We start from the raw sequence: 16,961 nt of genomic DNA, 5'->3' as shown, positions 1-16,961 counted from the left end.
AGCATGGTAGGTAGGCGGTTGGTGGGGTAGTTTAAAACTAGGTACGTTGTTACAGGGGAGTTAGAAGGTTTAAAGGACGCTTGGGTGGAGGATAAGGCTGTGGTAGGACAGATCTTAATTGCCTACTAGTGGTATAGGTAATATAAGCAAAGAGCTCTCCAGGGGAAAGGCCAGGGCCAAACAGGGGTTAAGAATGGTTTGGTAATGAGCGAATTGGGGGTGTTTATGGCTGGGTATGTAGAGTATTTCATTGCTGAGTATAGGCGGGTTTTCGAGAACTAGGTCAAAGGGTGCTAGTTTTTGCTAGCTAAGGTAGGGCATTAAAACTGGAATTAGACTGTTCCCTACAGCAATGGAGTTGTTTCACATATAGAACTGGGTAGTGGGTGGTATGCTACAGTTAACAGGGTTTTGGGTGAGAGACTTGTTACTAGTTGTTTGACTGGGTGCCATCTTGAGATTAAGGGGTTATAGTTTGTGGTTTTGTTGTGGTTATAGGCTGTCAATACATCCAGGTTGAGGAATGATTTCAGCTTTGAAGACAGAGGACTAAAATGGTATGTGTTCTCTTGGTGTGGATGTTCCGGTGTTACAACAGGGTCACAGTAATCCTACTTTATTTAGTTTCATTGGGGTGGGTTTCAGTGATGGCATGCATTGGAGTCTGACAGGATTCTAAGGTACTTTCCAGATGAGGGGTACACCAAATGATGTTTGGCTTGACCCTTCCCTTTATGGGAAGTGGATTGAACAAATTATGTTTGGCTTGACCCTTCGCTTTATGGGAACTGGATTGAACAATTTTGGGTAGAAGGGAGGGGGAACAGTCTGGTCAGGCTGGTTGGCGGAGAAGAGGGATAGGCTTGCCTTCTTCTGTTCCCCTTTGATGTCTGGATGTTCATTTTAAGGATCTGGGGAAAGGAAATGAGTAGTTGAAGGAAGCTTGCTGAATAGATAAGCAAGCTGAGGTAAGGATGGTGCTTATTTGGTGGAAGGTTATTCAATGGATGGTGCATGAAGTGAGTTGGGACACTGCTTCATAGTAAAGTAACGGAGCAGAGGTATGGACCCTGCTTGTTGGGCAGGGTGAGTAGGTACACTGCACTGATTAACATTGAAGTGAGATGGGACACTGCTTCATAAGTAAAGTCTGTGTCTAACATTTATTCATGCCTTGGTAAATGGATGAGTTTTTTGGATAGGCTATAAAAGGTCCACAGGATCAATAGCCTAGTAGGAGCCACACCTCTCCACTTTTCTCTACATCACATTATAGCCTTGTCCTCCCCAACATATTGTCCTTGTATCACTATTATAGTCATTATGACATTACCCATTGTATCTTCTCATCTACTTTTTATGTAACTACTCCATTTCATTAGAAGTGTGTCTCTTTACATCTTTTTCAGCCTTTTCTCCATTACACTTTATATATCTATATGCACCCCCCCGCTACTTAAATATACCAACTCTGAGATTGCACTACATTGTGGAAATGGGAAATCTTCCCATTCTGTGCTGTATGGATATCTCCATTCAGAGTGGTCGAGCTTTTAAAACCTCGACCACATGGTCTAGCCATATGAAAGTTAAGCTTTTAAAAGTTTGACTATCTGAAGGGGACCCATATGTATATATATATATATATATATATATATATATATATATATATGTGTGTGTGTGTGTGTGTGTGTGTGTGTGTGTGTGTGTGTGTGTGTGTGTGTGTATTGTCAACAGTGATTCATTTATCAGTTAATTTTTGTAGTTTGTCCTCTTCACTGTATAAACATTTGTATGTAAAGACTCTGTTAGAGTTATAATATATTCTTTGTATTCTGTAACTTTTCTCCCTGACATCCTCAGAAAATAGGCATTTGACTTTATTAGACAATTCTAGTAAACATGTGGAAATAAAATATATAAAAAAACTAAATTGCTGCTTTCAATTCACAGCATAATGCATTTTTTGCAAGGAGCAGAACAATTACAATGATCTGTCCACTTAGCAGATAACTGAAGGCAACATTATTTAACACTATATGAGAACATTTTGTTGCCAGTTACTGTTAGGGTCATCTTTTTATTAAAATCTTCAGTCTTTAACCTGCATGGTTCTAGTGATTACCCAGCATTAAAGAATAAACTGATACCCAAAAGCACAATTTACACCCTACATTATAAGAAAGGCCTCTGTTCCCATGTAACATAACCATATTTTTATTTTGACAATATCAGAAATATCCCCATCAAAGATTACGCCCACCAACTGGAATGCTGTCTCACAAAACATCAGAAAATGAATTGACTATCCTCATCAGCTGACAGAATCATAGAAGTGTACACACTTTAACAACCATGGTTAAATACTTGGCCGTTGTAATTTGCTGGAAGCAGAACTTGCTCAAGTATATCACTCATCTCCTACACCTAAATGACACTACAAACCAAATTGCATTTACAGCTGCTGCTATAAGGTGCTGATATTTCTTCTCATTCATAGACTGATCCAAAATCAGCTATAACCTGTTTATATTTTGCTATTTTTTAGTACTGTTTTACATTTGGTTTAGTTGCAACTATTTGTTTTATATATTTTTTTGCCACTGTGAATATATTTACTTCCTGGATTTTTTATATATATTTTTAAAATTTTCTGTAATTTAAATATTGCTATTATGACTGCCTCTTTTGTTTTATAGGATTGAAACAATTTGCAATACCAATTCACCTACCTGGTTAGCAAATATAATACAAAAAAAGTATAACTACAGTCAAACTGCAGGAAAAACTGCCACAGAGTCCACTCTCATAAACACATGCCCACTTTAGAAAATAGTGTCTTATAATTCCAACTGATAAGATGTTTATAAAATCAGACCCAATTCAAAATAAACATCAGGTGGAGTAATGCTACTAGTAAAGTGCAATGACTTTCGACCACTGTTTTTGCTTGTTTTATAGAAGTTTGCACTGTTTTTACTGTCTTTATAAGCTCAAACTGTTTACTGCACTTGCTAGTTTAAGTTTTGCCTAAAAGTTAAACTACAGGCTAATACACTCAAGTGTACTAGCTTTTGATAGCAATTAGTCGAAAAATATAGCATTTATTGTGTTTTCTGCCTTTCTGTAAAAAAAACTTGAAAAAAACAAAAAAAATATCCTTGTTTTCCATACTTTCCAAACTAGTGTTCCAGAGACCAGATTTTGCTGATCCCTGGGCTTTGTCTTGGTTCCTGTGTTTCTCCATTTTCCTTGTTTGGTCAGGGGGAAGTTTCTTTACTCACCAGTGAGAGTGGGGAGTACTGAGCTGCCTGTTTGTCCTTAGAGGAGTGGTTTAAGGCAGTAACTTGTAGTTTATTGGCCATTTTGGGTCATTTCCTGTCTTTTCCAGCCCCTGCTCTAAAGCGCTTTGGCGGGCTTTTCCAGCTATTGAGAACTCAGCACAGCTCCTCGTGGTGGCCAGCAGTGTTCCTGTAGCAGCAGAGACCAGAAAAGACTACCTTTCCAGATTTTAAGTATTTTTCTTGGCTTTTTCGACCTTTTGTGACTTTTGACCACTGTTTTTGCTTGTTTTATCGAAGTTTGCACTGTTTTTACTGTCTTTATAAGCTCAAACTGTTTACTGCACTTGCTAGTTTAAGTTTTGCCTAAAAGTTAAACTACAGGCTAATACACTCAAGTGTACTAGCTTTTGATAGCAATTAGTCGAAAAATATAGCATTTATTGTGTTTTCTGCCTTTCTGTAAAAAAAAAACTTGAAAAAAAAAAAAAAATCCTTGTTTTCCATACTTTCCTAACTTGTGTTCCAGAGACCAGATTTTGCTGATCCCTGGGCTTTGTCTTGGTTCCTGTGTTTCTCCATTTTCCTTGTTTGGTCAGGGGAAGTTTCTTTACTCACCAGTGAGAGTGGGGAGTACTGAGCTGCCTGTTTGTCCTTAGAGGAGTGGTTTAAGGCAGTAACTTGTAGTTTATTGTCCATTTTGGGTCATTTCCTGTCTTTTCCAGCCCCCTGCTATAAAGCATGCTTTGGCGGGCTTTTCCAGCTATTGAGAACTCAGCACAGCTCCTCGTGGTGGCCAGCAGTGTTCCTGTAGCAGCAGAGACCAGAAAAGACTACCTTTCCAGATTTTAAGTATTTTTCTTGGCTTTTTCGACCTTTTGTGACTTTTGACCACTGTTTTTGCTTGTTTTATCAAAGTTTGCACTGTTTTTACTGTCTTTATAAGCTCAAACTGTTTACTGCACTTGCTAGTTTAAGTTTTGCCTAAAAGTTAAACTACAGGCTAATACACTCAAGTGTACTAGCTTTTGATAGCAATTAGTCGAAAAATATAGCATTTATTGTGTTTTCTGCCTTTCTGTAAAAAACTTGGTAAGACACAAAAAAAATATCCTTGTTTTCCATACTTTCCTAATTAGTGTTCCAGAGACCAGATTTTGCTGATCCCTGGGCTTTGTCTTGGTTTCTGTGTTTCTCCATTTTCCTTGTTTTGGCAGGGGGAAGTTTCTTTACTCACCAGTACTGAGCTGCCTGTTTGTCCTTAGAGGAGTGGTTTAAGGCAGTAACTTGTAGTTTATTGGCCATTTTGGGTCATTTCCTGTCTTTTCCACCCCCTGCTATAAAGCACGCCTTGGCGGGCTTTTCCAGCTATTGAGAACTCAGCACAGCTCCTCGTGGTGGCCAGCAGTGTTCCTGTAGCAGCAGAGACCAGAAAAGACTACCTTTCCAGATTTTAAGTATTTTTCTTGGCTTTTTCGACCTTTTGTGACTTTCGACCACTGTTTTTGCTTGTTTTATCGAAGTTTGCACTGTTTTTACTGTCTATAAGCTCAAACTGTTTACTGCACTTGCTAGTTTAAGTTTTGCCTAAAAGTTAAACTACAGGCTAATACACTCAAGTGTACTAGCTTTTGATAGCAATTAGTCGAAAATATAGCATTTATTGTATTTTCTGCCTTTCTGTAAAAAAAAAAACTTGAAAAAAAACAAAAAAAATATCCTTGTTTTCCATACCTTCCTAATTAGTGTTCCAGAGACCAGATTTTGCTGATCCCTGGGCTTTGTCTTGGTTCCTGTGTTTCTCCATTTTCCTTGTTTGGTCAGGGGGAAGTTTCTTTACTCACCAGTGAGAGTGGGGAGTACTGAGCTGCCTGTTTGTCCTTAGAGGAGTGGTTTAAGGCAGTAACTTGTAGTTTATTGGCCATTTTGGGTCATTTCCTGTATTTTCCAGCCTCCTGCTATAAAGCACGCTTTGGCGGGCTTTTCCAGCTATTGAGAACTCAGCACAGCTCCTCGTGGTGGCCAGCAGTGTTCCTGTAGCAGCAGAGACCAGAAAAGACTACCTTTCCAGATTTTAAGTATTTTTCTTGGCTTTTTCGACCTTTTGTGACTTTCGACCACTGTTTTTGCTTGTTTTATCGAAGTTTGCACTGTTTTTACTGTCTTTATAAGCTGAAACTGTTTACTGCACTTGCTAGTTTAAGTTTTGCCTAAAAGTTAAACTACAGACTAATACACTCAAGTGTACTAGCTTTTGATAGCAATTAGTCGAAAAATATAGCATTTATTGTGTTTTCTGCCTTTCTGTAAAAAAACTTGAAAAAACAAAAAAAAAAATATCCTTGTTTTCCATACTTTCCTAACTAGTGTTCCAGAGACCAGATTTTGCTGATCCCTGGGCTTTGTCTTGGTTCCTGTGTTTCTCCATTTTCCTTGTTTGGTCAGGGGGAAGTTTCTTTACTCACCAGTGAGAGTGGGGAGTACTGAGCTGCCTGTTTGTCCTTAGAGGAGTGGTTTAAGGCAGTAACTTGTAGTTTATTGGCCATTTTGGGTCATTTCCTGTCTTTTCCAGCCCCCTGCTATAAAGCACGCTTTGGCGGGCTTTTCCAGCTATTGAGAACTCAGCACAGCTCCTCGTGGTGGCCAGCAGTGTTCCTGTAGCAGCAGAGACCAGAAAAGACTACCTTTCCAGATTTTAAGTATTTTTCTTGGCTTTTTCGACCTTTTGTGACTTTCGACCACTGTTTTTGCTTGTTTTATCGAAGTTTGCACTGTTTTTACTGTCTATAAGCTCAAACTGTTTACTGCACTTGCTAGTTTAAGTTTTGCCTAAAAGTTAAACTACAGGCTAATACTCTCAAGTGTACTAGCTTTTGATAGCAATTAGTCGAAAAATATAGCATTTATTGTGTTTTCTGCCTTTCTGTAAAAAAAAAAAACTTGAAAAAAACAAAAAAAATATCCTTGTTTTCCATACTTTCCTAACTAGTGTTCCAGAGACCAGATTTTGCTGATCCCTGGGCTTTGTCTTGGTTCCTGTGTTTCTCCATTTTCCTTGTTTGGTCAGGGGGAAGTTTCTTTACTCACCAGTGAGAGTGGGGAGTACTGAGCTGCCTGTTTGTCCTTAGAGGAGTGGTTTAAGGCAGTAACTTGTAGTTTATTGGCCATTTTGGGTCATTTCCTGTCTTTTCCAGCCCCCTGCTATAAAGCGCGCTTTGGCGGGCTTTTCCAGCTATTGAGAACTCAGCACAGCTCCTCGTGGTGGCCAGCAGTGTTCCTGTAGCAGCAGAGACCAGAAAAGACTACCTTTCCAGATTTTAAGTATTTTTCTTGGCTTTTTCGACCTTTTGTGACTTTCGACCACTGTTTTTGCTTGTTTTATCGAAGTTTGCACTGTTTTTACTGTCTTTATAAGCTCAAACTGTTTACTGCACTTGCTAGTTTAAGTTTTGCCTAAAAGTTAAACTACAGGCTAATACACTCAAGTGTACTAGCTTTTGATAGCAATTAGTCGAAAAATATAGCATTTATTGTGTTTTCTGCCTTTCTGTAAAAAAAAACTTGAAAAAAAAAATATCCTTGTTTTCCATACTTTCCTAACTAGTGTTCCAGAGACCATATTTTGCTGATCCCTGGGCTTTGTCTTAGTTCCAGTGTTTCTCCATTTTCCTTGTTTGGTCAGGGGGAAGTTTCTTTACTCACCAGTGAGAGTGGGGAGTACTGAGCTGCCTGTTTGTCCTTAGAGGAGTGGTTTAAGGCAGTAACTTGTAGTTTATTGGCCATTTTGGGTCATTTCCTGTCTTTTCCAGCCCCCTGCTATAAAGCGCGCTTTAGTGCGATTTAGCGCGGAGTTGCCACCGTTGCACACTAGAGCAGCGGCGGTTAATCAGGTTTAAACTATTCGGGCTACCTAAAGTCCACTCTTCAAATTTTCCCTTAAAACTACCTTCCTCGAACTATACTACTGATCTAACCAGCATATCCTATAACTAAAAAGATCATCTCTACTTGACTCCAAAGTAGACTATTCTCTATCTGTAAAGCCTAGCACTTGTTCCTACAGTACTTATTACCTTGATACAACACTCTTGTTATAGATAGTACCCCAAAAAGGCTAACCCCATTTCTCGGTCACACACATCCCCCGGAATCTCTTTTTAAGTTTTTTGTCTATTTCTTCTAGCATGTCGAGGGATCAGTTGCTAGTGTCCTCTCCTGCTCAGCTGGTAAACCTGGGAATATTGAGGCAATGTTACAATTGCCTCATGTACACAGACAACACTCTCCTCCTCCCACAAAACACAAATACATGCGAGAGATGCAACTATACGGCCAAACTGGAGGCTGAGCTCTCTCAACATAGGACTGGCAAGACCAGACAGGAGGAGATGGTAACCACACACACTATAGACCCAGTCTCACATAGTACCATCACAACCTCAACTCATCCACATAAACACACAAAGACATACTCGGAGGCTCTGATCAAAAATCTACCAAAACAGCAGAGGCCACCAAAGCAGACACCCAAACAACTACCACCTCAGAACACAACACCTGCAACACATAGACCTCACAGTCAGAGTATCAAACAGTCACAGCCCTTAAGGCCAAACACAATGCCTGACACACTAGTCATTGGTGACTCCATAGTCAGACACACTGACGTCCCGCTCACCAGACTGAGTAAGGAGAAGGTCACAGTAAGCTGCCTGTCGGGCGCTAGAATCCGCCATATAACGCAAGCACTCAGGTCTCTCAACAGCAGGTACAAGTACGACTCAGTCATTGTCCACGCTGGTGTAAATGACCTGAGACGTACCTCCTTGGACTACATGAAAAGAGACATTGAGGAGCTCTCTGATTATGTAGCCCAAGCAGGTATGACCCTGACCTTGAGCAGTATCCTACCTTCACCAAGAATGATGCCACAATACAGAGATAAGATGATCAGCTTTAACAATTGGCTTAAACTCTGGTGTCATTCAAAGGGGATCCAATGTCTGTCTGCCTGGGATGACATGCTGGACAAGCCACGCTGCTTTGCAAGGGACGGCTTGCACCTGTCACCCCTGGGATTCCGGATATTGGCAAAGGCTCTTTCCACCCCCATAGTGCCTTTTTTAGGCAAGGCTCAAATTCTAAACCTACCACCCTAGAACACAATAATGGAGTAAAACTAAGGGTAATGCTGCTCAATGCCAGAAGTCTCAATCTCAAAATGCACGCACTCGAGGCCCTTCTCAGTATGGAGAACATCGATGTCTGTGCTGTGACAGAAACCTGGTTCAAGGATCCTGAGAGCACCCCAGCACTATCAGGTTTTACCTCATATCATGCGTTCCGGCCCCAAAATCCGGACAATACCAAGAAAGGAGGGGGGGTATCCATATTCATCAAGGACACCCACACCTCAAGATTGGTGGCAACGCACGATGCATCGGAGACCATCCAGGTGCAATTAACCATAGGCAAGACTGCTCTGCAATTTGTAGCATGTTACAGGCCACCCTCGCAAACTCAGGAACCTCACATGGCTTTCCTGAAAACACTGGAGGGGATAAATGTATCACCGAACACCATCATACTAGGTGACTTCAATTACCCTAATATAGACTGGGAATACTACTCAAGCCCAAACACTCTAGCCCAAAAGTTCCTGGAATTCATAAACTCAAATGCCATGGAACAACTAGTCACCATCCCCACAAGAGGAGAAAACATACTTGATCTCATCATCACGAACATGGGAGCACAATGTTCAACACCAGAAGTATACCCCTCACTGGTGAGATCAGATCACAAACTAATCTCGCTGGAGGTCCTCATCCCACCCCCACCTGAAATAAAAAAGACCACAGTAAAGAACTTCTCGAAAGCCGACTTCACACTTCTAAAGACTAGTGTGGTCTCCTTTAAGGCCCCCGAGCCTGCGGTAAACATTGCTCAAGCCGCTGAATCACTTACAAATGCCTTCTACCAGCACCTGCAGGACTGCATGGATCAGGCAATCCCAAGCAAAACAAAGACTCTTTGTACCAAAGGCAAGCGTCCAGTCTGGTGGACCCCAGCCATAAACAAGCTCTACAACAAAAGGAGAAAGCTACTACAAGATAGAGCAAAATCCTTAAAAGGTAAGACACCTTTGATCACTATAAGTAAAAAACTAAGAGCTCTCATAAAATCATCCAAAGCAAATTTTGAGAGAAAAATAGCTAAGGACTCAAAAGACAATCATAAGGCCTTCTTTAGCTATGTTAAAAACCTGGGAGGAACCTCCCAGATATGCTCAGAATTAGTTCAAAATGATGTGAAGATTACTGATCCTACAGACATTGCCAACATACTGGCTGGCAGGTTCAGTGCAAACTTCTCCCCCCCCTCCCTCCCAAAAGGAGAGATATCTATACCAAACGATTGTAGCCCCCCAAATATCTCAAACGCCCAGGTGAGAACTGCTCTCTCCAAGGCAAAAAACACAGCATCTATGGGACCTGATGGTGTCCCCGGCTGTGTGCTCCACGAACTCAACGAGGAATTAAACCCGCAGTTAGGACAGCTGTTTAATCTTAGTCTCACCTCGGATACGCACCCAGGAGTGGCGCAGCAACTGTGGTCCCACTTCACAAAGGCGGTGCCTCCACCGACCCTGGAAATTACCGTCCCATTAGCTTGACAAGCCTTATCTGCAAAGCCATGGAGAGGATCATAATGGATCTCATAAATAAAGACATAGGGAATTTGCAGACTTTGGATCCAACTCAGTTTGGCTTTGTCAAAGGCAGATCATGCCTTTTAAACTTGGTTGACTTTTTCGAAACAGTCACCAAGGCCATTGATGAGGGAAAGGCAGTCCATACAGCCTACCTCGACCTGGTGAAGGCCTTCGATACAATACCCCACTCAGGTATCATTGAAAAACTCATCAGCTTAAATGTAAACCCATACATCACAAGATGGGTTGCAAACTGGCTGAGTGACAGAACCCACAGGGTCAGAGTTGCTGGCGCCATGTCAGACTCAAAGCCTGTCACAAGTGGTGTCCCACAGGGCTCAGTCCTGGGCCCACTCTTGTTTGGCATCTACTTTTCCGAAGTACAAGCAAACACAGGAGGGTTATGGCTGACAAAGTTTGCAGATGACTGCAAACTGGGCGCCATAGTCGAAAACACATCTGATATCCTTCAGAAGGGTCTCACAGAAACGGATAACTGGTGCCAGAGCCATGGCCTAAAGTTAAATGCCAAAAAATGCATAGTCATACCCTTCGGGAAAAACAAGGTTACCCCTAGCTACCATATAGGTGGCAATCCACTGAGCACAGAAGAAGTTATCAGGGATCTGGGGACCCAGGTTGACAGTAGCCTTTCATTCGACATTCATATTGCTAAAGTAGTTAGAAAGACCTTCTACCTTGCCCACCTTATCATGAAGGGATTCACATCTAGATCAAGGGAGGTCATAGTCTCCCTATACTCATCACTCATCAGACCAGTGATTGAGTACAATGCCCCATTCGGAATGTATCTGACCCGACACTTGCAGCAGCTGGAGAAGCCACAAAAGTTCCTCACCAAAAGGATAAATGGTCTCAAAAATATGTCTTATGCTGCCCGACTGAAAGAACTCCAGCTCTATTCAGTCGCTTACCGCTTGCTCAGAGGTGACCTGTGCCTGACATACAAGGCCATGTCAAACCCAGATTTGATGAACATGCTTCACCTCAAAAAATCTAGATCCCTCAGAGCCACAAGGGCGGGAGACTTAAACCTCGACACGGTTATTAATAGGACATGCTGGATGGATAGATTCATCACCCAAAGACTCCCTATGCTGTGGAACAAAATCCCGGCATATGTGAGGCAGAGCACCTCGCTAGCCATGTTCAAGAGGAATCTTGACCAATGGATGGGAGATCACAGATATACCCCAGGGATTACCTCAGTGTCACTGCTCGACAGAGGCACAGCAAAATAATGGGCATAGTTTCTCCAAACTAAAGGGGTGGCGTAAGCCACAAAACTATGGGCTAGGCTTGTAAATGCCCTCGGGCAGATAGCCTAGTATGAACCTATGAACCTATGAACCTAAAATGTCTTTAGAGGAGTTTAATATTTGGGCTTAGTGCCTTTAGTTGGTGACTATAATTTGACTCTGGTTCTCAGCCACTTGAATATCTAAATCCATTAACAGAATTTTTGTAGAAAGTTAAATAGGCAGAACCACCACAGATAAAAAAAAAAAAAAAAACAAGACATAGCAAAAGTGATTGAACCCAGCATTGAAATAAATAGACAAAAGCACCACGGGGAGGGGTGGGGTGGGAGGGACACACTGTGGTTATTGTAAGTACCCTGCAGGTGCCACAAAACCAGCAAGAAAACTGCAGCAGAAAGCTCAGCAAGCAGTGGGTGAAAAAGCATGACTATACACTACTTAGTACTCAGATTTGATAATCAAATGCACATTCACTGAATACATGAAATCAGTAAGCAAAATAAATGATTATTGTAGTTGCTTAATAAAGCAGACATACAACCGCTTCCATCACCAATAATGCTCTGATAAAACATTCATGCTTTTAGACACATATCGTATATAATAGAAGTTCTAGCTGTCCAGCTTGCATGCCTTTATATTTGGACTTTATATATCTCCTGTAAGGGTGAACCAGCATGATTTTGCCAGGTGGGAGTGCAATGATCCTGTTAACATGTACTGCACTGAAAATGTGACACAGATGCAAAATAATGCCATGACTGTTGATACCTAAAAATGCAGACAACCCTGGCAGTTTCTCGTTCATCTCAGCACCTCATTCATGTCATACATCTTTCTATGGTCTGTTTTTATATTCTTGCAGTTAATCTCTAATGCAGTTTAGCATTTTGCATTTACAAATGCACGGTTATATTTGCTACTTTTATTTTCCTATTATAGGCAGTCAAAGTATATTTATTTTCTCTAAGAATATTAACTGTGCAGGAGAAATGCCTTGTACAAAATAAGATGACAGGCAGAAATTCAGTTTTCATTTTATATAATGTCTGAGTGAAGTAGTGTTCGACTAGAAGAGGTACAGAGGCATCTAAATGGACTCTAATGTTAATTAGTGAAAACAATTACATTACTGTTAATTTGTTAACATCAAATATTGTTATTTAGATCTGAGACCTTGTTTTTTTACTTTAGTTCATCTAAGTAGGGGGAAAAAAAAAAAAAAAATATATATATATATATATATATATATATATATATATACGTATATACATATTTATTTATTTTACAGTGCTGATTGAAATCAGAGCTTGTTACAGTACTGACCCTGCCATTTAATATGTGATGTCATGTAATTAATTAACTACAGAGACTAGTATTTATCAACTGAATATCTTTCATTTTCTCTCTGACTCTGCCTGTGTCCTGATCTCTCCCTCTCTTTCCCTGTCCCTCTCTTTCCATCTCTGTTTTAAAGTTAGCACTATTTAATGAAGATTTTAATATTTCTAATAAAAAACGTGAATGCATATTGATAGCTAATAAGTAACTGGCTTCTTTTATTGATTATGTAGTTATTTCTGTTAGTATGCTTGCAGAATCTTTAAACTGTTTGTTACTGAATTTTGCCATGATTGTAGAGCTGTTTATGTGTTCTTCATCACAAATCCATATAAAATTTGTTACAGGTCTTAAGGGGCATTTCTGCTGCCAGACTTGGACCTGGAATTTGGAGTCAGTGTTTCCTTCAGAGTGTTCATTGCTTTGATAATTTGCAAGAGCTCTGGGAGCTCATGTATTCTTTTGTTTCAGCAAGCTTCTCATTTGAGTTGCTTAAAAAAATCTTCAACATCTGTACAGTTTAAGTGAGGTTATATGGGATCACAAGGCATCAGGCCAGCCCTTCCTTCACCTGCCTCAGTTTTTGTTATGCCATTGCTATCTAAGCTGCTAGAAGCAGTGTCTGCTTAAAGGTCATATTTAAAATAACACACTATTTTTGTTAGATTCTTCTAAGTCTGCACAGCTGCAACATATTTCTAGTTGTCCTGGCTACCACAATCCATCAAAAGGCATTTGAAGCTTTCACAGCCGGAAAAAGGATTACAAAGCACCCCAGAGCCCTTCATTTTCTGTAGTTGCAGTGACTCAGACTCTGAAACAAGATGTACCAGGGATTTGGAACATTTAACTGGCTATGCAAAACTGAATAGTACATGTTTTGTCTCTGTCTTCATTTTCTTTCACTAATGTTTTAGCTGGTAATGACTGTTGAGCTCATTTAAAAAAAGGTGCATTTATGCATTAAGTTTTCATTCTTTATAATGAATGAGCGAGACAACAGAGAGAGTAAATTTTGTTTGGTTAAAAGGTTAATTGGTTTAAACAAATCTACCAATTTCCCTCAGTAATTTCAGTGGGTCTTTGGTAGTTGCTTTCATAAACAGAAGACGTTACTGAAATATATAAGCAAACAACTATCTCATCCTCCATTCTGTTTATTTGTATACACTATGAAGTTCTATTTACGCCTTAAAAGTTTGCATATATTACACATTGTTGCTTAGTCATATTATTACAGAACCTGAGCAGTCTACACCAGTATTTTGATGTACATTTGGTTCTCCATCTTTAAATGTACAAGTTTCCAACCCAGATGTACTTAAAGGGCTGGATGCCAGAAGACTTGCTCTTGGTGTAAGTGACTTACTCTAGTGTAAAGCAGGTTTACATTAGAATAAGTCACCTGCACCAAAACATGTCTTTTGGAACTGGCCCCATAGAGCTACCTTCTTGTAACTGTATTCTTAAAGGTTTCTAACCTACATCCAAAATGCATGCCAGCCTGCCATTACAATTTACTGCATTCATTATTCTCAGCTGTAAAATGCCATTCACTAAAATACTTATTATTATATTTATTTCCATAATCTCTCTGTTAAATCCATTACTCCTGCTCTAGCTCCACATATTTTGTATTATGTACAACTTTCCTTAACCACATGATCTTTTGATTTTTGCTCTGCTATAAACTAAATTATAAAACAATGTTCTGTTTTACCTGGAGCTGTCCCATTCAGGCAACCATTTCAGATGTGCTCTGTCAAGTTGGTCATTCCTGACCAGCAAAACAAACAAACAAAAGTAGTAAATCATTTGGGATGCAGGGTATTTGTCCTGGGGATCCATATCAAAGAAAATACTGCTAGACAATAGAAAAGTGTAATTCAAAACTAGAGAGAAGTATGGATCATTCTAGAGAGGGTACAATGAAATGTAAGCAAGATAATGTGTGTGTGTATGTGTGTGTGTGTGTGTGTGTGTGTGTGTGTGTGTGTGTGTGTGTGTGTGTGTGTGTGTGTGTGTGTGTGTGCGTAGCTGGCCTTCGGCATAGGCCAACTAGGCAGCTACCTGGAGTGCCGCACTAGCAGGGTCACTTTTCCAGTAATCTGGATGGTGTAGGTAGACCAGGATGGGGGCATAAGGTGGTATGGGGGGGGTGCTGTGGAGACCTTTTGCCTAGAGCTCCAGTTGTTATTTGGTCTTCCACTGACAATTGCTGCAACATTGGTGAGACAATATTAACAACTGGTACAAGGACAATGGTCTCAAATTAAATGCGGAAAAAGGTGGCGTAGTTAACTTTCGTAAACAAAATATTTAAATATTTTTACATATACCAACATGCCTGTCCAGTCACTGCTGTAAGGGATCAACTCACTTTTGTTAACAATTCCTTAATGTTTGGCCATCATATATTTTAAGTAGCTTAGAATCCTTATAGCTATTTCATCTATTTTCTAAAAGTAGCTGTCTGAAATTTAGAAAGGTTTTAATTCTCCCTTTACTCATTTTTCATCAGACCCATTATTGAATATATGTGCCTTTTGGCAGTATTGTATCTAAACATACCACTCAGATTGAGAGACCTCAGAGACCCCTAAGAAAGATCAGTGGTCTCAACACCCAACACAGTTATCTGGACAACTGGCATTTCTCTTAATGTACTTGGTATTTTATAGATGCCTCTGTCATGATCTGTGTCTAACCTTTTGAGCCATGAAAGATCCAAATCTCCTTGGTTTGCAGTCAGTGGTGGATTGTAATAGGGGAAATACAGGTGGTCACTCAGGGCCCACAGCTTCACAGGCACCCATGGTAAAACAATTTAATTTTTAATTTATTCTCTTCCATTCACACATATGGCACAACCTTCTTTTCCACAAACCAAAGTGAAATAGGAAGTAGTAAGCGTAGGTTCCATCCATTCCACCCCCACAGCTAGTAGTAGCAGATGCAGCAGGATGAACAGGAAACCCACTCTAGAGTGGGGAAGCTGTTTGCTTTTGAATTGATGGAATATGTGCTTGCTTTAGCTGCTGTCTACTTTAAATCAACATTGAGTGCAGCACTTTTGAACTGATGATGTGCAAGTCTAACCAGGGAAAAAGGAGCTTTTAAATTGAGGTGTGTAACCAGGAATGGAATATGAATGCATTAGAGGGGGCTGCTAACACTGAAACCAATGCATTGGCTGCCACCATTTCAGAAAGCACAAGTAAGTAGTGACAGGGTCTTAGCTACAGAATGTGTATCTGTGTGTGTGTGTGTGTGTGTGTGTGTGTGTGTGTGTGTGTGTGTGTGTGTGTGTGTGTATGTGTGTGTATGTAAAATGCCTTCATTAGAATCAAAGATCTGTACAAGGAAATACAGTTCTTAGCTTGGAGTCGTACTCCATTGCACCAATAAGTAATATGTTACTGTAGTGAGTTAATGTGGCTGTTTCCTGTCTCAGGGGTTTGGAGTTTGAATCCTTCCTCTGCCTCTTTTCTTTTCTTACTTTTGTCTGGCAGTTGATGCAGAGGGTTAAGGCTGTGAGCTGTAGTTCCCATGGTACAGTATTTGATTCCCTCAGTTCTAATTTGACTATTGTTTAAGTAAATCACTAACCAGATAGTGCTTTGGTGCAACTGGAAATTTGGCCTAAAATCCTCAATGGTCCTGTGATCTGCAAGCCTAGTAACTACCTATATACAATAGTAGTTATGGTGTAAAGGAAAGATTGTTTGTAGTAAACAGGAGCATCATCTTATGAGCTGTGTTCTTTGAGTATGATTCTTCATTCCTTTGTTTTGTTGAATGTTAACAGTCTATAATTATGCAGCTGTGAATAAACTAGACAGCATGAAGCTTATGAGTTTAAAGTTAGTATTTTATCTATAAATACATTTTTAATTTAGCTTATTTTCTGCAGGCACATGATGTGAAATGCACTGTGTTTTGTCTACAACATGTTGCGTAGCACTGAGTACAGACAAGTAAGGTTATGAACTTTTAAAGAGCTGCCACTTGTAGTACAGGGTTTGATTCTTTTTGTGTGACTCTAACCAAGTTACTTCACCAGACAGTACTCCCTGGCTGTTTCTAAAAATGGATACTTTTGCCCTCATGGGCTCTACCAGGTTGTTAGAGAATGTTACACAGTTGTCTTTTGAAATCCTGCACACTTTATATAGATGTCAGTTAGTGTTTCACTGTATGCCTAATATATATGATTATGAATCCTAGCATGTCTCTTGCTGTTTAATGCATTGCTTGATGCAATTCACTAAATGTGAGTTTTAAGAAAAGAGAACTTTACCTTTTCACATTTTAAGTCTATTTTCAATGTAAGAGAAGTTT

Source organism: Protopterus annectens, chromosome 6.part0 (genome assembly GCF_019279795.1).
Source record: "Protopterus annectens isolate FY-2018-M chromosome 6.part0, PAN1.0, whole genome shotgun sequence".
NCBI lineage: Eukaryota > Metazoa > Chordata > Ceratodontiformes > Protopteridae > Protopterus > Protopterus annectens.
This window is presented reverse-complemented; position numbering follows the sequence as displayed.